General features: G+C 41.1%; 1 protein-coding gene across 6 annotated transcripts in view; it reads left to right on the top strand.

Annotated features, from left to right (window-relative positions):
* Positions 1 to 24,329, top strand: part of Fam110b (family with sequence similarity 110 member B) — a 136,001-nt gene that overhangs the window by 29,930 nt on the left and 81,742 nt on the right. The window contains exon 4 of one of the 6 annotated variants that reach the window (XR_005090799.1): positions 666 to 4,211. The exons of the other annotated variants lie outside the window; for them this stretch is intronic. The gene's annotated coding sequence lies outside the window, so the exon portion shown is untranslated. Of the gene's footprint in view, positions 1 to 665; positions 4,212 to 24,329 lie in introns of those variants that run through there. 6 annotated transcript variants of the gene reach the window in all.

Raw genomic sequence — 24,329 nt, 5'->3', positions numbered from 1 at the left:
ATTTTGGGTTGCTGATGGCTGGTGTCTGCTTGCTTTCCTCCTGCAGTCTCTCTGCTGCCCTTTCCTTTCCTCCTTCCCTGCTTGCCTGCTCTCCATCCTTCTAGACTTTATTCTGAGGACCCTGCTGTCCCAGGGCTCCTTGCCTCTTGAGAGGGGAGGTTGATGAGCATCCTACCCAAGAGTAGTAGCTAGCCTGAGCAATGATCCCATTGCTGCCGTCACTGCTGCCGTGGCCTCTGCTCCAGCAGACCTGCCTAGCCTGTTCATGGGGAAGGGGTTCCTGACCCTATGGGGATCCGTGATGGTGCATCCAGTCTCTGCTCTCTGAGGTGGTTTCATTTGTGCCCTTAGATCCTTCTTTTCTCAGGTGATTTTGGAAAAAAGCATTCTGCCTCTATCCACATCAGTATTTTCTGGCAGTGAGCAGTATTATGGTTGCATTTTTATAAATCTCTCTCTGAATTTTGCAAGGAAGGACCAGTCTTGGGCAAGAGTTGTATGTTCTGTTTGAAATGAAGACTTGCCCACCTTAAAGGATATCACTAGGTCCTATGATAGAAATCTAAACCTGGACTTGCAAAGTGTTCTTCTCAGCAGTAAACACCAGCCTCTTTTCATTATGATTTTTAAAGTAAGTTTGAAAATTTTTACTTTATTATTATTAGATCGTGGTACCGGAATGGAGGGAGTTATGTGAGAATTCTGACTGCTTCTGAGAACACTCCAAGACAACAAGACAAGAGTATTGTGACCTCAGTTTCTTTAAAACATGAAATTGTTCTTGGAATGTGTTTTTGTGTTCCTCCCAGATTGTAGCAGATAGGAGAGAATTTAGTTCAGATTACTCATTATTGCTTATTGTGTTATTCAATCAAATGTTTAAAATATCCTTATATACCTCTATAGAAAACATTTTTGGCACATGCGGCTTGGCCTTATGATTGTATATACAGCTTAAACTCATGAGACCTTTACTCATCTGACCTTTCTTAACCCTTAGAGTATAAATTGTCTGGGGCTCTGAATAAAGCTGGCTATTGCATGAGACTTTAGTCCACCTCATTCATCTATTGGCTCCATGCTCCCAGGTCCCACCCCCTCTAGAGTGAGGAAACATTTTATGTCGTATTGATAGGTTATGGTTTGTCCTGAAAGTAAACAAGTAAGGAAAACACAAGTTCTTCTCAACATTTGGAGAAGAGCAAAGTAAAAGTTTCTGAAAATCAAGAAGTTAGGGTGCCGTTCTTTGGATAGTGAAGGTGGCTGTCCGCTGACACCTAAATGTGCATTACCCAGACTGTATGATTTTCATATGAAATATTCCCCAAGGGCTTAATCCCTGGCTGATGGTGCTGTGGAGGAAGACTAGATCATGAGGTGCTAACTTCATCAATGGATCAATTCATCCATGAGTTCACACCCAATGGATTATTAGAAGGTAGAGTCTAATGGGGTGGACAGATGTGTTGGTAGTTAAGAACACTTACAGCTTTTCCAGGGGACCCAAGTTTGGTTCCCAGCACCCATATCACGTCTCTCACAACTGCCTTTAATTCCAGTTCCATGGGATCTGACATACTCTCCTGGTCCCTGCAGATACCCACATACATATAGCATGCACTCAAAAAGACAGACACACATAGACATAAATCTTGAAAAAAAAATCCTAAAAGAAGAAGGTAGAGCCTGGTCGGAGGAGGTGAGCCTCTGGGGTGAAAGCTTTCCATGGACATTCCTTTTCAGGAGGCTTCCTGGTGGTCGCAGGGCAGTCGACTTTCCTCTCTCCTGCTGTAACACTGTGGTATTTTGGCCCTGCCAAGGCCTTAGAGCACTTGGCCTGCTGAGCAGGATGGAACCCTGAGCAAAGACTGACATTTATCCTTCTGAGTTGTTTCTGAGGCATTTTGTCACAATGAGGAAAAGTTCTGGAACCTTTGATTCCACCTCTCATTGTTTATCTGACTTGCTTTTATCGCTCTGACCTGTGCATCATCAGAGCAAACTAAGCTTGACTACATTTTAATATGTAATAATAGGAGGCTCTTTAAACTTTGCAACTGAGAAAGATTTGAATATTCTGAGTTTACTAATTGTTTTTTAATTTCTGGAATACAACCTTAGATTTTCCTAAACTGAATTTTGGGATGTTGTCTTATTATCATGATTCCCTTTAGCCATAGGAGGTAGTGTTTTAATAACTTCTAGTGGATGCCCAAGATGGTAGATGGTAAGGAACCCTGCATTTACTGTTTTGTCCTATGCACATATCTCTCTGGCAAGGTTTTAACTTATGTAACAATATTGCAGTACACGTTTTCACTTTGAGGCCATTATTAAGTAAAATAAAGGTTTGCTAGAACATAGGTACTGAACTACCTGGGCAGCTACCTGATGACTGAGATGATGCTGGTAAGTGACTAATAGGTGACTTGAAAATACACTGTAGATAGTTCAAAGGCCTGATTGATTCCTGGTAAAATGACGGCATGAGAATTCATGACCTTCCTCAGAGTCATATGTGATTCAAACCATTGGGGCGGATGTATGTCTGAACTTTTCTAGTTAGTATTTTTTTGTAATGGCTGACCACCTGCCACTGAAATTGTGGGATGTGAAGCCCTGGGTGGAGTACTGCAGTCTGCCTTTATTATGTTTGGTAGAAGACAATAACCTGAAGGTAGGCTTTTATTTTCCTGCCTCTTTTCTTGAGACCTTGATATATTGATAGGTCTTTTAAATATCAGTGTAATAAAGCCATGGTATGTTACAATTTTTTGAACATAGTCTGTAATGTAGGTTGATTAGCCATCTGCAGAAGTTGCTCAGATTCTTCCTGTTATGTAGGATTCCCTTTCAACACTAAACAGAAAAGTGCCTTTAGTTTTTCCCAGGTGTTTGTACTCAGGTGTGTACTTCTGTCTGCCTTCTTGTTTATAGTGTAGACTTAAAACTTCTTTGATTTATAGGCACAAGCCAGTCATAAATGATGTAGTTGGGTTTTCATGTGGAATGTTATTTGCAAGCTGTTTATGTTTTTAGTGGAGTCTTTTTCCAGTGAGCACTGTTCCTAGCAGTGTCCTGATTTGATTCCCCAGTTCATTAGAATTGGAAAGCTGCCATTTTTTCTCATTGTTGCCAACGTGAGCAAGCCTGAGTGTCTTCACTGTCCTCTGTTCTCTGCCCAGTGCAGAGTACCTCTGATCTCAGACTGCTCCAGTTTCTTTAGAGTCCGTCACTAGACAGATAGGCATCACTGCAGCACAGCCTAGGCAGGGCCTGACTGGGTTGCAATTATTCAGGGTACATTAGATCAAATGAATTCTAGATTCTTTTGCTCAGTAGCTCATCCAATTTATGTGTACTATGGAAAGATAATTTTACCCATTGAGAGATATGTTGGCCTTCTCTCACTCGGAGATGGTTGATGATAAATAAATGTACCTTAACCTCCTTTTGCTTAAACAGGAAATCTCTTGGTGATACTCATTGTGGATCCAGTGACAGTTGCCGTCATCTCTGGCTGTCAGCCCTGGGGCATTGTTGCTGACTGCTTTCTGCTCAGAACTGTGCCATTTTATGCCCCTGAAGTCTTGAAATGTTTAAAGCAGAGAGGTACCATATTTAACACCAATGGAGAAAATTGAGGTTGTTTTGCTGTTGCCTGCCTTCAGCATATTTTTAAGAATGTAGTGTAGTGAGGATATCTTTTTCTAAGTTTATTCTTGGCATAAGTACTCTTTATCTACTTTAAACAGTTATGGAAGTAATAGGTGCATCAAGTCACACATATTACAAGAACCAGCCCCCTGCCCCATGCCTATCAGAGGGTGAGGAACTTCATGCTTAGCTTTTAGGAGTTCCTGAGAACCTGAGGCTGTATCTACAGGTCTGTGCCCAGCAGCCATAGCACCTTGATGAAAAGACTTGACCTTTACCGTTAAGAAGCCCATAGCCAATTTGCCAGAGTTGTTCTCCTGTGCCATAACTCTTTGCATTGAATAGGGCCACAACATGTGTGCATGTTATGTCTGAGAAAAGTTACACTAGTGAGCTAGAGCTAGAGAAAGAGGTGGCTCCTTGTTTCACCTTCTGAGTAATTCTCATCCATGGTGTCATATGCTTAGATTGAACCTGGAGTTCATCTGACCTGGCTGACGGCTGGTACACAGGCACGCATGCATGCACTCACTCACTCACGCACGCACGCACGCACGCACTCACGCACGCACGCACGCATCTCTCTGACCGTCCCTTATCCTGATCATCTCTTCCAGAGCTGCCTGTGTTGGGTTCTGCTGACAATGCAGAGCTGTGTGACAGCCAGAATGTGGTATCCATGGAGTCAGGTTCCCCATGTGAACACGACATGCCCAGTCTTAGTGTGCCTGTTGAATGTCAGAGGCAGTACTGAGGCAGGCCTGAAGTTTTTTGGGTCTGTGCTCAGGGTCACAAAAGCATTTGTCTCCAGTTCTGTTTCCTGTTCCTTCCTGTTCAATTTCATACAACACACACTTATAAAATATCTTACTGTTATAAATCCTACTAGATTTACGTGGTCTTGAAATTCCATCTAATGCTTTTTGATAATTCTACCAAACAGCCATTTAAGAAATTACTTCTTGTAATGAGGCTGTGTTTAAGCTCCAGGCCCCTCTAGACAGTGGGAAGGATCACAGAAATTCTCTTGCTGTTTCTGGTGTGATCTTTAATGATTTAAGTCCCTAGAGGGAGTTGGCCTCCTCTATTGAAATCACCTCTTCAAAGGCCGTACCTTCCACAGTATACGATACCCAGGCAGATATGCTTGGTGAGCTTCCTCTTCTTTCTCCTTTTTTCAAAATTTATTATTGTGGGCATGAATAACTCTGTCCCAAGAGCAAATTCACCCACAGCCTGTGACTCCTGTCATACAGCAAGCAGAAGACAAAGGCACTCTGCTCTTCTCTAAGCAGTTCGTTTACTGGTACTTGAATTAGGATGAGAGAAGCCTCTGTCAGTGACCTGTCTGCAGGGCAGCTCTTCCCAAGGTTGCTTTGGGACTCCTGTACTGCTTCACTGTAGAGACCAGGGTTCACCTGCTACCCTCCCCTCACTGGTCCCAGAAGAGGAAGAAACTAGCTTCTCTAGTTCCATCTGCCCAGCAAGACTGTGTGCACCACATCTCGGTAGGACTTCAAGGAGTAATACCAGTTTTCACTTAACATTTTCCTCACAGTACCAGCGATTGAACCTGGGACCTGTGTTTGTGAGGCAAGCATTCTATCACTGAGTTAAACCTTCAACCTCAATTTCCACATCATTTTAAGTATAAAACCTGAGTTAAATCTTAGCCCTGGGAATTGAGCTCTTTTTTTTTTTAAACTAATATTCATATTACAAATTTTAAAATTGTTTTTAAATTTGAAAATTTAGAACATAGAGGGTGCATGAAAAATGAATTATAACCAGCCAGGACCCTCTATATTTGACCATTTTAAATGAGGCTGAAAGGGTCTACTTTAGGATATTTCTTCTCTCTCTGCTATCCTTTTTTCAGAAACCTTGTTGACATGTGATTCTGGATTATTGAAACAAACTTTACTGATAAATGAGGTGTTTTCCCCTTGAAGTTTATTTGGGGATGGGAAGTTTATTTCATCTGGGTAATGAGCTCACCCTGTCTGACCTGTCGTGCCAGTCTCTCTGGACCATCTTATTGGCCCAGGCTGACCTGTCCTACCCTATGAGAGCCCTTGTGTGCCACCTCATTGGCTGACGATGGCCTGTCTTTCCCCATGCCAATTCCTGTGGACCATCTTAGTGGCCCAGGTGCATCATAGTAATTTAACCACATAAGCAAGTGAGCATAAATGTAAGAAATGGACACACCCTCTTCATCTAAAATGCACTGCTTTTCATTTTCATCCACTTTCTCCATTTTTATGATGAAGCATGCCCAGTGGGCGATGGTGATCTTTCCACCAGCATGTTAACTGATGATCTCATATCCCTCTCCCACAGGCAGATTTGTCATTGTTTGTATTCTGCCTATTTGGGGTCAGCCACAACCAGAGAAAACCAGAGCAGGTAATGAATCTTGTTGCCAGTTAGGTAAGACAGTGAGGACATTCTTCTGGATGAAGTCCACTCATGGTATCGGCCACAACATTACCAACTTGTGACATTGCTTTTGCTACACTGATTGGCAGAGGGAGGTTTAGGGTCAACAGCATTTTGTGGCATTAGTCATCTAGTAAATAAGGACTTTGCCCAAACCAGTGTGCCTGTATCCTCTCCTCTCACTTTCAGCTGTAGGATTTGGTACTGCCATCTGCTAGGAAGAGTGCTCAGAACTGAATATTGGCTGGTCTGTCTTATATGCAGTGTGCAGTGGCCTGGCTCCCCATCTCCCCTGGCCTTACTTTCTTCCTGTTTACCTGCTAAGAGGAAAGAACAGCTAGGGCAGGACTACTGGTTACTGAGCTCTCCTATTCACTCTTTCCTGCTTCCACATACTCTGTTCAGTGAATTGCACTGATTGCGTTTATGATGAATAAGTTCTAAAACTGTAGATGGTAATTAATTTGAAGCAGAGCATGTGCATTTTCAAGAAGCTGCAGTAGTGAAGAGGACTGCACACACAGCAGTACTATCCACAGGGGCCAGTTTGTTCCCCAGGCAATTCCTGTACACATAGTTTTTCATAATCAGCCCCTAGTTCCCTGGACTCCTTTACTGTGCTTGTTTTCATTGTGCCCAGTGCTATCCTCTTATCAGACTACTTAAAATTGGGGAACTGGGGCTGGCAGTTAACTCAGTGTCTAGAGACACTTACCTCCAAGCCTGGCAACCTGAATTCAATCCCCAGGATCCCCACATGGTAGAAAGAGAGAACCAACTTCCCTCATCTGACATCCACATATAGATCTACACACACACACACACACACACACACACACACACACACACGGGAGGGAGGGAGGGAAAGAGACAGAGAGAGAGAGGAAGGAAGGGAGGGAGGGAGAGAGGGAGGAAAGAAGGAATGAAGAAAGGTAAGTAGGTAGATAAATGTGTAATGAAGAATGTCTTTTTAAAACAGTGGGGAGCTAGCTAAGTAATCTGATCAGCCATTCTGGTGCCTCATGCACCACCCACATGTCATCATTTTATGCCTAGGACTGCACTTATATAGCATAGTAGATATCGGTGTTCCTGATGCTGAAAGTACTACACATCTATATTTAATTCCTTTTTACAAATTGTGTGTGTGTGTGTGTGTGTGTGTGTATGTGTGTGTGTGTGTGTGTGGTGTTTGTGTGGTTTTCAGTATCTAAAACCCCTATTTACATCAAAATCAGCTGAAATAAATAAAGAGCAGCTGGTTAATATGCCAGATTAATCTCTGATTCCTAGATGTCCTTCTTATACCTCAGACTAGCCTGGATCCCTGCAGCTTGGGAAGGTTTGCATCTTATACTACCATTCTTGCCCACTGGGGGCCCTGGATCCAGATAGTGAAGGAGATGGTGCCCAGGGTAGAAATGCAGTACCCTGGGGACTGGCTGCCATTCAAAGAACATTAAAGGAAGCAGGTGCTCAGCAGGCAGGACATAAGAGCCTCCGGACAGTTGCACCCTGCTAGACTGGAGTCTTGTCCATGGCTGATTACATAACCTGGAGATGTCTGTCCACTAGTGTTTCTTTCCCTGTGAGGGGAAGCAGCAGGAAGAGGCAGCCCAGATGCTGGCAGCAGCTGTATACTCAACTGGCCAGTAGGTGTTGCAGCCCGTGGATGTCTTACCTATTAGGGATTTGGCCATTGTCTGGAAAGTTGTTACTGCCTCAAAACTTTCTTGTGCATCAGGAACTCTCATTCTTGTTTGGAAATAAATCACTGATTAATTTTTCCCCCTAGACCTTTAGACTTTTAAATTTTTATATTAAAATATAATCACATCAGTTTCCCTGTTACCTTCCTCCCTCCAACCCTTCTAAGTCTCCTGCTTGCTTCCTCTCAAATTCATGGCTTCTTTTTCTTTAATCACCTACACACACACACACACACACACCCACACATACACACAAATGTATAGATAGTACCTGCTGAATCTGTTTAGTGTTGTATATACAAATACACACACACACACACACATACACAAATGTATAAATAGTGCCTGCTTACTCTGTTTAGTGTTGTATATACAAATAAATACACACACACACACACACACACACACACACACACACACACACACACAGTATTTCAGGACTGACCACTGGTCTGGATGACTAGTTGAGGGTTCATCTCTGGAGAAGACTAGTAATGCTCTCAGCATTTTTTAACTGCAGTAGCTCTTTGTCTAAGGGTGAGGCCCAGTAAGATTTCCCTCTTGCAATTAGCATATTTATTGGTTCTGTCCTTGTTCGGGTTTTGTTTAGGCAGCTCTGTTATTGTTGAGGTGTCATGGGTGACACGTCCCTGTCATTTCCAGGAGACACAACTCTTACAATCCCCGCCCCCCAATTCTGCGATGCTTTCTGAACGTTAGGCGCAAGAGTTGTGTTGTAGACATATCCACTGAGGGCTGGCACCCCAGGATTGCTTGTTCTCTGTATTTTGACCAGTTTTTGTTTTCTGTGCTGGTTGTATCTGTTGCAAAGAGAAGTTCTTTGATGAGTGGTGAGAGCTGCACTTCCCTGTGGATGGATACAAGGGTGAACATTTAGAATGAAGTTAGGAATCATTCTGGTTTATTAAAGTGGCAGTTGTGGCTTCTCCTCTAAGACCCATGACCTCTTTAAAGCCCTGGGTAGTTGGCTAGGTTTCCAGAACCAGGCATGAATTCCCTCCCGTTGAGTGGGTCTTAAGTACGATTAGAGATCAGTTTGTTACCACCAAGATATGCGTCACCAGTGCCCCCTTAGGATTCTTGTGCTGTATTGGCTGCCCTTGTGGTTCACAGATGCTACAGCTGGATAGGACAGTTAATTGCTTCCCTCTTTGGCAGCTTTCATAGCTACTGGAAGTAGGGAAGCTTGTCCTCAGGAAGGAGGCTTTGAATTAAGATCCAGCATGGATCTTCTGAGCCCTGTGTCCAAAGTGTGTGGTGTCTTCTGCAATAGGGACTTACCTTTAGCTCTTAGAGGCAACTAAGGGCAACAGCAGCAGACTGTATTGTTGCGAGGGCCTCTTGGATCGCCATGACTAACATCTTAAAAGGTGGTTTCTTATGCCTGGCACTGATATCGTTGTTAGAGAGTAAATGGTTCTTGTGGGAGCATTACCAGACTAAGTGGGCTAACTTCATTTAAACCATGCATGTATACATATACATATATACTTATATGTAACATATGTAATTTTAGGTAAATAAAAATATGATTCTTTATGATTGTTTTAGACATCCTTAGTGTTATTTTTCCCTCCTTGCTCCTCACTTGTATTGATCTTCCTCCTTCTCTTTCTTAATTAATGTCCTCCCTGATTTCTCATGTTCCCCTTCATATCCCTTAGTTATCTTTACCTAGTGATACTAACCCCACATCCTCACACTTTGGCATAGTGTTTACTATTTTCAGGGAGCTTTCTAATGTACTGTATTTCTTCTTCTGTGTAGCATGAATCTTAAAGAGTCTTATTAACAAAAACAAATCCAGAGCCAGGTATTGGGGTGAATGCTGGAAGATCAGAGACAGAACAAGCCACACCTTCCTCACCTCGCCAATTCCTCAGCTGATCCTTTTTCCTCAGACTGGAAGCCTCTGAGTCCTCATCCAGCATGAATGAGTCTCAGCTGAACTGCTGCTCAAAAGCCTAAAAGCTTAACCAGCTCTAGTTCCTGGTCCTCACGCCTTATATATCTTTCTGCCATCACTTCTGGGGATTAAAGGTTCACTTCCTGGGATTAAAGGCGTGAGTCACCAGGCCTGGCTGTTTTCAGTATGGCCTTAAACTCACAGAGATCTCAAGTGATAGGATTAAAGGCGTGAGCGCCACCATTTTCTGGTCTCTATATCTAGTGACTGTCCTGTTCTCTGACCCCAGATAAATTTATTAGGGTACACAATATTTTGGGGAACACAATATCACCACACTTCTGTATTACCTCTTTATTCCTCTGAGTGCTAAGTCCTGATTTTCTATCTTCATTTTATAGATAGAGAAACCAGGGTAAAAAGAAGTAAAGTCCTTTGTCCTGGCTGCAGATGATAAGAAATGACAGGGGACTTAAGCCCCATGGGATTGTTCTAGAACTCTGTTTTCTTACCTGCTGTACTACACTATCACTGAAGATTTTTATTTAATGGAGAGCCAGTAGAGAGCCCCAATTCCTTCCCATTTGGTTTGATTCAGTGACTGTATTTGCCCTTTTGTGGTATGTATGTGGGTGCTTAAATATAATCTCTGGAGCTTGCATGAAACTGCTTGCCTGTGATATTTGAAAATTAATACCTACAGCATTGCGAGGTCACTTGTAGTCATGAGTCATGTGTACTGCTCAGAGCCACAGAAACATATGTGCACATGAACAGTGGCATTCATAGAGACTACCACAGCCTGATACCCTGAGAGGGTGCTGTATCTCAAAACAGCTCTTCGTGTAGCCCCTCATAGTTGACTGCCTCATTTACAAAAATGCTTATGAACAAGTATGAAAGTGAATTTATTATACCTGTGATGATGACTCATGTTTTATAAGCTTGCTTCAGTGCACCAAAAATACCTTTTAGTTAAAAATATGAGGAAGATAAATATATAATTTTACAAAGCAGATTTATCTGTATTAAAATGTCTTTATCAAAACAGCAATTACATAAATAAAAGGATACTAAGGTTGCAACAAGAAAATCAAAGTAAGTATCTGTTGTGATTCATAATTTAGATGGATATTAATCAGCTTCGATATTAAACTTAACAAAATGATCAGCTTTGTAATTTTCTAAGAATAGTTTTAGTAGATAGAATCACAGAATAAAGGTCAGTTTGAACTCTTAGAGCTGTGATATGCATTCAGTGCTCAGTGACGTCGTACTTTGGGGACTCATGAAAACTTTTTAACAAAACGCTGGTTGTGGTTGTGGAACTGGCAGAGGATATTATACACTGATGAAAATGGAGCCCTGAAACTTTTCACCAGTTAAACCTGTTCTGTATTAATAGGTGATGTAGAATTTATTCTACTTTGTTTTAGAAAATAGTGAGTTAGCTGGCTAAAGTTAAAACTCTCTAAGGAGCGTTAATTTATGAAAAGTCAAAGCTTAATAGTTTGTTAATGGAGTATTTTATTACTGGAGCAAAACTAGCTAATCTGACAAGATGGTGGTGCAGATGTGTGCAGTTAGATTAGTGAACGCCACACTCAGTTTCTGTGAGAAGATGGTGGGTGCTGGTGTGTGTGCAACTGGAAGTTTCCTATTTCCCACCCGGTCCACAGCTGCTCAGTCCCAAGTAAACACACAGAGGCGTATATTAATTACCAACTGTATGGCCTATGGCTCAGACTTCTTGCTAGCTAGCTCTTATATCGTAACTCAGCCCATTTCTATTAATCTATGTTCTGCCACGTGGCTTCCTATTATTACCTGTTCTCTCACATCTTGTTTTCCTGGCAGCATCTCCTCATGGCTCCACCCTTCTTCATCTCCATCTTTAGTTTGAATGTACTGCCTAACCTTATTCTGCCTCACCATTGACCAACCAGCTTTATTTAACAACCAATGAGAGCAAAATGTACTCACAGCATACAGAAAGAAATCCCACAGCATGTGTGCAGTTAGAATGGTGAATGCCACACTCAGTATGTGTGTGACAAGATGGTGGGTGCAGGTGTGTGCAGTTAGAATGGAGAATGCCTCACTCAGGATGAGTGTGACAAGATGGTGGTGCAGGTGTGTGCAATTAGAATGGTGGATGCCACACTCAGTTTGAGTGAGTCTGTAGCCTGTGATGTGACATCTGAGCCCATGTTCAAGCCATGTCATAAGCCAGTGGAAATCAGGATGCCCCACAGCACCACCAGCCTTCCTTATTACTGAATCTTTTCCCAAAATATTAACTGACATGATGGTACCCAGGAGAGTCATGTCTACCCCGCCAACTCTGGGGTCCATGCTGCCATCAGGTAGTGTGCAGCTGGCCCATAAACCCTTTTGTTTCTTTGAGTAAAAGCTAAATCCACCATGCAGTGCCCTGCACTACTTGGAGTGATAGGATTAGAGGCATGTGCCATCACTGTCCAGCCTCTACGTCTAATCTAGTGGCTGTTCTGTTCTCTGACCCCAGATAAGTTTTATTAGGGTACACAATATATTGGGAGACACAATATGTCACCACAGGAAAGGAAGCTGGAGTCCTTTTCCAGGGGCATTCCATAGGATTGGTCACCTAAGAACCTCTCAGAGGCCTTTCCAGTACCACTGCCTTGGTCATTGGATTTCAATGTATGTATTTTAGGGGAAACATAAATAATCAGATACTAGCAGAGAAATTTGTCTTCTTTCAGCTAAGACTATTTTAACCTAAGGAAATTAAATGTGATATTCACTGAGCAGATCAGCTACAATTGCATTTCTATATTTTATGTAATTAAATTAGAAGAATAAGCCTGGCCTAATGGCTCTCATGTATAATCTAAGTTTGTAGGAAGCTGAGGCATGAGGATAGCAAATTCAAGGCCACCTGGGGTTATATAGTGAAACATTGCTTTTAAATGAATTAATAACTTAATAAAAGTTGTCAAAACACATTCTTCTCTAGATATTAATATGCAACTACAGAAATATAAAATCATCATAATTCATTTAGAAATACTTTGTATAACTTGGGTCATTCTAAAAAGTGCCCATTTCACAGTTGAGGATGATGAGATTTAGAGTTTTTAAGTGATATCCAGGCGTTAATCATCAAAAATGAATATCTAAGTCCTGGTTCCACTTACTGTGTTTTTTTTTTTTCTCAGTACAATGTATGTCAGGAGTTTTCATTACAGTACAGTCTCCCATGAATATCCCTGAAATGACTAGAGAGCCTTTGACCACATCTATGTAGTCTCTATTTATATTGATGCTTGCTTGCTCACTTAGAGCAGGTATCCAAAGAAGGAAAACCCTTGTCCAGGTCTTACCCATGAAAGAAAGCAGTCTAGTCTTTTTCTTCTTTTTTGTGGTGCTGCAGAGTATGGAACAAGGTCCTGTGCTAGGCAGCTGTTCTGTTGTTGAGCTGGACCCCACAACCACCCCAGGAGTATTAGTGTCAGCATGCACCACCTTCTCACACTATTTTCTTAGTGTCTAGATTTAAATATTCATGTCTAATTCTACTGTTCATATGCTTTTCAGTTGAATAGTGGTTGTAGGGTCATGATCTATTAGGGTTGTCATGGTCAGCTATAAGGGTTTGGTTTTACAGACATTGGATAGTTTTACTATATACTATATATAGACTTTTAAGGACTTGAATTTAGAAGTTAGGAGACTTAGCTATGTAACAGGTTTCTAGAGCTGGTGTCTCCATCTATAATATTTATGAACTTTCAAACAGAAGATAATCGAATAGAAGAGTTTTGTAGAGAAAATACTGGTGATGGTAGGAATGTTTCCCAGCAATACTGAAATTGGTATTTTAGGGCTGAACCTGATTAAGCAGAATTATGGAAAACCAGTGGGTTTCTTTCCTATGCAAACTCTGGAGATGGGAAGAAGAATGAAAGCCTTTTCAGTTTTTCAGAGCAGTGACAGTGTGTTGCAGAATTTCAGCTTATTCCATCTGCCTGCAGACTCACTCAAGGAGTCAAGTCAGGCTGAGGGAAAGGTAAATGTTACACACCTGAAGCTACATGCTCTGTGTTTAGGGAGGATGTGATAATGGGTGCTGTGGTATGTCTTTCTATATACTGTGAATATGTGTTGCTATGATTGATTGATAAATAAAGCTGCATTGGACTATGGCAGGGCAGCTTAGAGGCAGGTGGGAAATCCAAGCAGATATATGGAGAGAAGAATGGAGAGGAGTGGGAGACACCAGCTGCCACCAAAGGAGCAGCAAGATGCCAGCAGCCTGGTAATGCCACGGCCATGTGGCAACTTATAGATTAATAGAAATGGGTTAAGTTATAGGAGATAGCTAGCAAGAAGCCTGCCATAGGCCATACAATTGGTAATTAATATTAAGCCTCTGAATGATTATTTTATAAGCCTCTGAGAGACCATGGCCAGGACCAGAAAAACCTTCTGGCTATATTTGACACCCAACATGGGGCTTGAGTTTCCACCTAAAACCTGAGAGAACTTAATGAGAGATTCTAAAAAGAAGCCCAAACCAGATACCTACTTCATGTCTTATGAGGGCCACAGTACAAAAGACGCCATGGTACAGAGATGCTGCAGCATTCAGGCTTGAGTGCAGAATGGCGGATTCCTGCTATGGTACACAGAGGTGACTCCAGGTCATGCAGGACACTGCATGGTGGATTTAGTTCTTACTCATAGAGACAAAAATGGTTTATGGGCCAGCTGCATGCTACCTGATGGCAGCATAGACCCCAGAGTTAGCTGGGTAAGCATGACTCTCCTGGGTACCTCCACCATATTGGAAAGCTGAAGTGGGCAGAGTCAGCAGCCAGGGCTGCTTCAATGTAGCCATGCTGCAGTTTGCAGTGATCATAAAAGGATTGTAGATACACAAAAGACAGATTCGGATGGAATAAACTTCAAAATGGTTTATATTATATGTAAAAATACATAGGCTTGAAAGAGAGAGAGGAAAAGGATAGATAGTTATATAAAGAAATAGATAATTTTAAAAAATAAAGTTCTTAAAGAGACAGTAAGAGTAATATAAAAATAAGCCACATAAAGATGGAAATCACACACAGAGTCTGGACTATATTGTCTTTGGGATATTTTTAATACAGAAAGACATTTTATTGTAAAGGCTGCTGAGTTAAATACACACACACACACACACACATATATATATATATATATATATATATATATATATATATAGTTACCTTGACTTCAAAATTTGTGGCTAAGGATACATTGCTTTGGAAAAGGGGTTCTGCTTTTGTTCCACAGAAGATGAGAACCTGTGGATTGCTTTCAGGCTAATATGGTTTGATCAGACAAGATCCCCTGAAAGGTCTCTGATGATTCCATGGCCCAGATGATCCAACATCCAATATCAGCTTCAAAGAAACTGACTTAGATGATCCATCCTCACAGACTACTATAGCCTAGATTTAGCTATAATTTTTAATTTTCTCAAGATCCCCATAAGATTACCAGCTCCCCCAGTCAGTAGGAAGTAGTATGAACAGCTACATCCAAATTCCCAAAATATTGTTTATAAATGCTTATTTTTATTTAAAGGGGTCGATTATAAATGCAATCTCTTTCTAAAGAAGAAAAGAGGATATAGACATGATGAAAGAGTAGATGATTGAATCGACTTTTAAAGAGCAACTTCTTTGAAATGTTTTACATTGCTGTGGATTTTGGTTTCTTGATACAAACTTGAAGGTAATTTTGTTATACTGTATACATATTTCTACTCTTGTTTAAGGTATTATGTTTATGTAACTCATTTAAAATTATAATGGATAATTAAATACAGATTAATGCTTAGTCATTTATCATAAACTTATAGTCATGTTAGTTAAGTTTTTTATGTATACAAAGGTATATTTCAATTAGGTAGTAATCTTCAAACACTTCCAAGACCTACAGAATATGGCATTTAAAATGTTTTAAGAACTTAGATTTTCTATACAGTAAGACACATCTGCTTCTGGCAGCACCAATTACTTCAGAGAGGATGATGGGCATCAAAGAAACTCATTATGGAGTGTGCTTTTGTGGCAAAAGTTAGCAACTGGGCAAAAAAGTGCCCTTGTCTCGACTGCTTTACAAAATATTATATAGACTGGACATGCAGGACCCATGGAAATATGACCACTAAATTTTGCCAAAACAAGGCAAGATGGTCCTTCAGGTTCCTGCTTCGCAGAGGAGACACCTAGACATTCTACAGGACACAGGGAAAATTGACTGAGAGACTGTAGGCCTAGAGGCTGAAGATGGATGCCCCAACATTGCAGAGGAAGTTTGGGTGACTGTCCAGGCAGCCAGCTATCTCTGTGATTTCCAGAATTTTGGAAGTTGCTTACAAAGCATTTCCTGTTTACTTAGGTAATATTACATCCCTTTGGGGTCTTTGATGTAGCTGAAGACTAGATATTTATAGTTGTAATTATAATTTTCCTTGGTTATGATAAAAGATAAATTAGATATGAAACTTTAGACTCACAAATATTGGATAGATGATAGAATATTTTCTTTAATTTTTCCAAATACAAATAGACTAGATATTGTAACTGTAATTCTTGCTTGATAACTGTTTATAGTAATCTCCTGTTCAACCATCATTCTTTATGCAGCTTCCTGGGGCCACAGGAACAAGCTGTGGTTCTCTAATATACAGCTGTTGACCAGAGGCTCTCTATTCATCAAACTGTAACCATGTTTTCTTGGTGCGTGTATGTCTTACTGTGTCTCTCTCTGTGTCTCTCTGTGTCTGTCTCTCTCTGTGTCTGTCTTTGTCTCTGCCTCTGTCTCTCTCTCATGGTAATAGAGGAATCCAATTTTTGTACATTTTTGTTTTGGTGAATAACTAATTATAGAACATGAAGGGCTTTGTGGCCTTGTGAGTGCATATAATGAATAATAAGATTTTGAAATTTGAAAAACTAGCTTCCTTTTGTAGGAGTTGGTATGCTCGGTGACCACTTTGAGAATGAAAAGAAAAATGTGATGTCAAAGTAAGACTTAATTTAAACATTGACTTCTGTTTTTAATCTTCCTACTCCTTAGAACAGTTGCTGGCATGAAAGCTTCATGGATTCTCAGTCCCCGGTTCTTGTGAGCTGTGGAAAATCAGGACTAGGAAGCCTTAAACTGCTTCTGACACTACACTGCTTATATGCAGTTCAGCATTATGAAAACTCAGTCAGCACTGATGTCCAGCCTATGGTGCTTTGCAGTGGTTTTATCTAATTAGACCCCTTCAAAAACATCTGAAAACATTGTTTTAGGAAAATCACCTGCTCACATCATGAGGATAAAAACAGGAGGCTCAAGTGTTCCTCAAGGGAAGGTTTTGTGAGGCTGTTGGGGGGTGCTAGTTATCTGTTATTGAAAAAGAATTGCTATTGTCCTCTCCATTGTGGTGCTTGGAACTGCAGGTCCCACTTATCTGATCTGCTTCACCCCTAAACAGTGTTTTCCATCATGGGGGAGGAGCTGCCCTCAAACTTCAACCCTCCTTAAAAGTAATGTAAAATTTATCATTTTACTTATTTCCAAATCCATAGTTCCTGGTATGCTTTATTGTTGTTTAGCATGAGTCCTGCCTTAGCCTATGTGTGTCTGGCACAGGCCACTACACCTAGCTCATGCCACTGCTTCTTAGTTTTGTATGTGTTCATTAGACACATGTCTGTTTAACCATAACTAATTGGGGTTGATGATTGTGTGTCATCATTTTTTTTTGCATTGGCATCCACTGTGGCTGTGGCTGTGGCTGACATGTCCAGAAGCTCTGCTTTGCATCCTTGATGTTGTCTAGCACCCAGTAGATGCTGAGCGACTGATGACTGATGTTTCTTTTGAGAATAATTTTCAGTAGTGAATTAGAAAGGAGTTTGTGTAAAGAGCTCCCTCTTGGCCTCCAAAAATGGATGTTGAATAACACTTGGGTAGGCCAGGTATCATGCACACCTTTTATCTTGGCACTTTCGAAGCAAACACAGGCTAAGCTCTATGACATCAAAGCTAGCCTGGTCTCCCTGGAGAGACCCAGGACATCCAGCACTACATAGAAACTTAGACTTTAAAAGAAGAAACAAACAAACAAAAAAAGATGGGTCATAATGAGGAAATTTCTCGCTAGAAATAAGATCATTTCTAAAATAATAGGTATTGGGGGCTGGAGACATCACTCAGTGGTTAATATAGCCAGCACCTACATCACAGCTCACAACCCATACATAGCTCCTGTTCTTCCAGAAGATTCAACACCCTCTTCCAACTTCCCTGGGCTACACACACACACACACACACACACACACACACACAGAGAGAGAGAGAGAGAGAGAGAGAGAGAGAGAGAGAAGAGAGAGAGAGAGAGAGAGAGAGAGAGAAACACTCATGAACATATAATAAACAAATTTAAAAAATTAGGTTTTAAGTTTTTTTCAGTCCCAACAAGAGCAGTATGACAAATGCTATGTGTATGTGTGTCTCTGTGTAAGTGTGAATCTCTGCCTGTGTTTTTGTGTTTTCTAGAACTCTAACACTTAGCAGTTTCCATTTAATTACTCTTCTAATGAACACAGTATAATCATTTCTCATTTCTAGGCCAGGAACAAAAAGTTCACATTTATTTATTTATTTGTTTTTTGTTTGTTTGTTTGTTATTTAGGTCCAGAATGCTCGTGTATCATACTGTGTTTCTAAGGAGTTGGTTTGGTTTTCATATGACTTTCTGTTTGGGGAACTTTGGAGATTAGTGAAAAGATAGCATTATCTTTGCATAACTATACAAAATTTCTTGGTATTCAGAATGTTGCATTGGGGATATGAGGCATAATCATAACCAATTTAAAATTGTCGGTTGTCTTTCGTGTCATCCACCTGCAGTAGGTAGAGATGAACTTTTGGAAAGCTAGTTATCAAGAAACATGTAGTTGGATGCTTGAGCACATGAATGTCAGAAATATTGGATGTTTTTGTTAAACTCAAAATTATGGATGGAATTTGTATGGATGGAAGAACATGGATAGATGGACAAGTGGATGGGTAAAGGAAGATAAACACTTTGTAATTAAGCTCTCAGAACTGTAGCATGAAGAATCGTGACTTGTATGACTACATTGGGTCTTAAATATCACACAAACTCCCTCTACTGCGCTGATAGGGATTGCTTGTTTCAGTCCCAATAGGCCTCTGTCTCTCTTTTAAAGGCTGTGCCTGTTAGAGAACAAGGGCTGGCTTTTCTGTGTTATGTAATATCTGCACCAAGTAGACACAGAAAAACTATGTCTAAACTGAAACAACAGTAATTTCACCTATCAAAATATTTATATTTTATTAGTTAATATTTATTTGAAGAAAAGTAATGGACAAAACATTCTCTACCACTGACTTTCTTATAATAAGTTCTATTATTTTTGTTTCTGTCATTGATAATAGCATTAACAAAATATCAAAAGGGTTGATTCCTGTTTGAGCACTTGAGAAAAATGGCTTGTCCATTATTGTCTTTCACACTACCCCTATAAAACCATAGGTCAGCAGACAAAAGCCATCACCCCAATACAGAGCTGTGTGCTGTGTCTTCTGAGATCCCACAGTTTTGTGGGGAAGATAGATGCCTTCTTCATGGCCACTTACACTTTTCTCTTCTGCCATTGGTTGAGTGCTCAGGTCTGTGGGGACAGTGTTTCCAGTGCATTGGGGATGGTGTTATTTCTTTGTGAATACAGGGAAGCACATTGGTTCTCTACTGCTCTTTAGTTCAAAACTCCACAGTCTCTGAGAAACCAGAACACACCACAGGCCAGCTGGGTCCTGTGCTGCCAGTGTTGCACATGTTCTCAGGTGAGGCCTTGGTGAAGGATCTGTCTAAGCTCAGGTTGTTGACAGGGCTGTGACTCCAGTTCCTGCCTGTTGTCTGGGGACTGTTTGCAGTTTCTATGGGTAACTACTTGCAGGTCTGTCAAGTGGGCCTTCTCAGGAGCACTACAGCCAGCAGCAGATCCCTTGTCCATTCCTCCTCAGAGCTCATATTTCTGTGGTTTCTTGTATGTGACCAACCAGAGAAAACTGTTTTAAAGGGCTTGTGATATTAGCCTGGGGCTGCCTGTCTCGTCTGCCAGTTGGCTTGCAACATAACTCCTGGTACTTACTGTCTCAGGACTTTTTACAGGGTGTGCACATGAGACTGGGAAATTGTAGTGTCTCTTGAGAATTCTCCCTTCCCAGAAAGTTCGGGTAAGCTACTTGGGAATTGCCAAATTGACTTCAATGCTCAAATGTCCATACTTCACTTGTTTTAAGAAGGTTGTCCTTGGGTAATTCTGTCTGCATCATGCCGTCTGCTTATGAGATGGCAATGGTGAAGTAGGCAGTCACGTGGCCTTGTGATGCAGCACAGTGACACAGTCATCAGATGTGTGAGGCTACTGCTAGTATAACACATCAGACTGTTTAGCAGTTTACCTTTTGAAACTATATATTAAGTGTTGGATAAAGATATCTGTAGGAGTGGACCCTAATGACATAAAGCATAATATACCCTGAGTCCAGAGTAGTAAAGCAGAGGTGATTGCAACTTAGAGATCAGCCAGGGAAAGTTAACAAGATCTTGTCTCTAAATTGAAATGGTAAAAGATTATTTTAAAGGTCTGAAATACAGTTTGGTGTTAGAGAAATTGCCTAGCATGTGTGAGCCCCTAGCTTTAATCCTCAGAACTGGCAAGGAAAGTGCATATGCCAGCAACAGCCATTGCTCATCAAGAATAGTGCCCAGGCCATCACTGTCTGATTGTGCTTTCTTCTGACCAGCAGTATACCACAATCACATGATTACACTGCGCTACCACATTACTGTGACTGTAGGGGTTCTAGGTGTTGGGTTCCCTGTTGAGTTGTGTGATCATCGTAGACTGAACCATCATAACTATAACACCTTAAACACATTGGAGGCTACTTTTCATAAGCATTCTTTCTTCCTAAGCTCACTGTGTTTCTAGGGGAGAGAAAAGTAGCCCTTCCTGGACATGTCATTATTGTTAATAGGACTGAGGAACGATTTTCATTCATTGATCTGTATATTTAGTCTGTTGCCCCTGGGTTACTCATGGCCAAATGAGGCCTGGAGTCTGTCATGCAGCCATGCAGTTAACATTGAACCCAAACAGGCCCATGTAAAAGGTTTAGCCTGGGTTTGTTGTCAATAGGCAGAACCCACCCAGGGAGAACAGTGCACTTGATAAGATGGGCTACAGGGAACTTGTGTGAGTTGGTGATCTAAGATAGACTTGCCAAACACTGATTGGTGTGGGAACTAATGATGGTAAGTGAGAAAAAGCCCAAAGTAGAAAACAGCCCAGAATTTAGAAATAAGTGTGCTCGAATCACTGCCAAGGGCAATTTAGAATGTTTTGTAATGACAGTGTTGTTAGTAGTGCTAATAAAAAGACAATAATTATGTACATAGTAAGAAAAGACCTGGCTGCTATCTAGAAACACTGCTCACATGGGTAGACTTTGAGTCACATGTGAGAGAACACCAGAGGGGATTTTAGAGTGCGTTGTCAGGCAACTGTGGGTGAATTCATTGTGGAACTTCTTGAGGGCTCATGGGTATTGCTTTACTCATATATACATTTTGAAATCATCTCAAAGAAGTCAGCCAGAGAGGTGAGGGTTCATAGGTGCCAAATGTATATTTTACAAGGAGCTGTATTTCACGTTTCTGGCATTTGGCCTCACTTCCTTCCTTACCTCTGGCAGAAAAGTGGCTTTGCTTTAAATGAGGTGACGGATGGCTCCCTAGTGCCCTTACCTTAGTGATAGGCTGTGCGCAGCTTCTGTCACCCACGCCTCTCCATTGAAGTCACACACTTAATCACCTCCCTGGGATTTCCTTCAAATTTGTATTCAAAGGAAGTTTGGATTTTACTTCCTCTTCTTTGCACTATTTAAATCATTTTTTTAATTAAAAAAACTACAGCAGAAATTATCTTAAGCCCGAGAACCCAAGAGTAGAGACATCTGTTTTTATGTAAGAGTAAAATGCTGGCTTTCAAACACTCAGTATAAAATTCTCACCACAAAGTTGACTAAAATGTTCCATGTTCACAGTGGAACTTGGAGTGAAAATAAAAATATTGCTCTGGTGCCGTGGGAAGGCCAACATTTAATGTCATCTTTTGTACTAAGTAAAGTTCAGTGACAATAGAAAGTGGGCACAGAAATCCCACCATCCAGAAGAATGAGAAAGGTTAGGTCCCAAAGCCGTGTGGGAAAGATTGCCTAGTGGACGACACACACCGATGCCATCCGTATTTATTGATAACTTGCTCTGCCAAATACTGCTCTGAAGGCCAGGTCTGCAACAGGAAGAAAGAGACAGAGTTCCAGCCTCTTGAGACATCTGTGTAAGTGAGACAAAGCTAAGAATATGAAGGGAAAATATGTAAAAGGTTTGGAATTTCTAATCATGATGACAAAGCAAGTTTGGGATAGATGTGTGTATTGTGTTGTGTGGTTGGTAGCATTCTAAAGAGAGTGGTGGGCAGAGTTCTAACGGGCCGTTGCTTTGGGTAATTGGGCCAGTTCAGTGTGGTGTATATGTGTATGTCAGGTGCCGTTCCTCATATGAAGATTATGTTTTAATTATTTTTTCCTATGCTTGTGGGCATGCCTCCCTTTGTGCCATTTGGGAAAGACATGCCTTGTTTTTCCTCTGCTCCCCTTATTATTTTGTGTGTTCTTCAAAGCATGGTATTTGCAGTGCTATCCTGAGGTTTAGTGAACAGGGCTTGTGAGTGATAGATCTGAATTGTTTTCCTTTTCACTGTGCACTGGGCCTATTGAACATTGGTGCCAGGCAGATGAGCCATCTTCTTGCAAGTGGAACATTTTTGTAGCTTTCTTGAATCATATGCAGGATATGCACTGTCTCTAGCTGTGATCCACGTTAGCACCTGTTCACATGCTTTGTGTGGGAAAAGATGCACACTATGAATCTCCTTATGCATGGCGAAAATTAGCAATTGCCAGAAACTTCCTGCATCTAATGTACATTTGAAGACAAATGTTTGCTCAGTTATGTTTTGCTTTTTTTTCCCTCTGAAGTTTCAGTTTCAATATGGTCCCAAGGCTGAATTCAACATAATGTTTTAGTCTCTTCTAGATTAGTGCTTGGCAAGCTAGGGCCTTTGGGACAAATTCGGTTTTATGTTATACAGGTAAAATTTTATTGACATGCATATATGACCATCTATTTAGGCCTTGAATGGTTCATACTCTAATGACCTAAAAAAAGTATTTACTGTGTTGTTGTTGATGAAAAGTGTTCCAACCCTTGACCCATAATATACAACTTTTTAAAACTAAACTGTGATAGTTATAAAATAATTTTAAACTTCCCTGTATGTATTCTTAGTAGAAGACGGTAGGTGATTTAAAACAATACTTCATTGTTACTTTGATTTCTAATACTATTTATGCAGTTTTTAAAAATTTAAATAAGGTAGAGAAACCCTAAAACAAAGATGTCAGGTCAGATTAAGGATACATTAGTATTTTGTTGAGTCTGCTGGAGCAGGTCTGTGATCTCACCAACTGGGAAGGTGGACACAGGAGAATTGCATGCCAAAGGCAGCCTCGGCAACTTAATGGAACCTTGCCTCAAATAAGATGTAAAAGTGGGTTGGGGATATAGTTAGGGGTGGAGTGCTTGCCTGGCCTTGTACATGGCCCTAGGCTGACTAACCAGTACCTCAGAAAAGCTTAAAATGTTAGATTTCAGTTCATAGAACTTGATAACATTTAAAACTAAAATCCTCATGAGGGTGTATTTCATTTATGTGCTGAAGCCTCCTGTATGAATTGTCCAGTGTGCCATGTGTATGTCCGAAAGTGAAGGTTGGGTTTGCTTTGACTGAAATCGTATGATTGCTTATTTTTCTCTGCTTCCTCTGTGTGTGTCTGTGTATGTGTCTCTCTCTGTGTGTGTCTTTGTTGTGTGTACACGTTTTATGTTTACATCTGTGGAGATCACCACATTTCTTTCTATAAACTATTAGTTTCTTGACCACTGTAATACTGAACTGACGTGATCCTTTGTTGTCAAGCCCTGTTCCAGTGTGATCATGTAAGATCACCTCTCACCCAGCCTTTTTATCCCATCCCCACTGTCCCTGCCACACAGGCTGGGTCCCAGACTCTGCGACCTGTTGCTCCTCTCTCTAGCCCTGCACTTTAGGACTAAGGTTGAACACAAGGCTCAGTACAAAGAAGCTTGGGCTTTTTGTGGAAATAGGCTGCTTGCCTTTCCTGCCTGTGGCTGGTGGAAGAGGGTGACAGACAGATCTTGGTTGGTGCTGTAAAACTAATTACTACTTGATTTATGTACACCAATGCTAAAAGCAAATCACTACCATGACAACACTTAGCTGGAGTTCCTCATGCCTTCCGACTGTGGGTGGCCTACAGGGCTCTACTCCAAGCTTTAGGCCTTGGGGTAGTGAACACATAGGTCCTTTGGGTATCTCTTTTCC

The sequence above is a fragment of the Peromyscus leucopus genome, chromosome 2 (genome assembly GCF_004664715.2).
Source record: "Peromyscus leucopus breed LL Stock chromosome 2, UCI_PerLeu_2.1, whole genome shotgun sequence".
Lineage (NCBI taxonomy): Eukaryota > Metazoa > Chordata > Mammalia > Rodentia > Cricetidae > Peromyscus > Peromyscus leucopus.
Note: the sequence above shows the minus strand (reverse complement) of the source record. Positions and strands in the feature narration are given on the sequence as shown.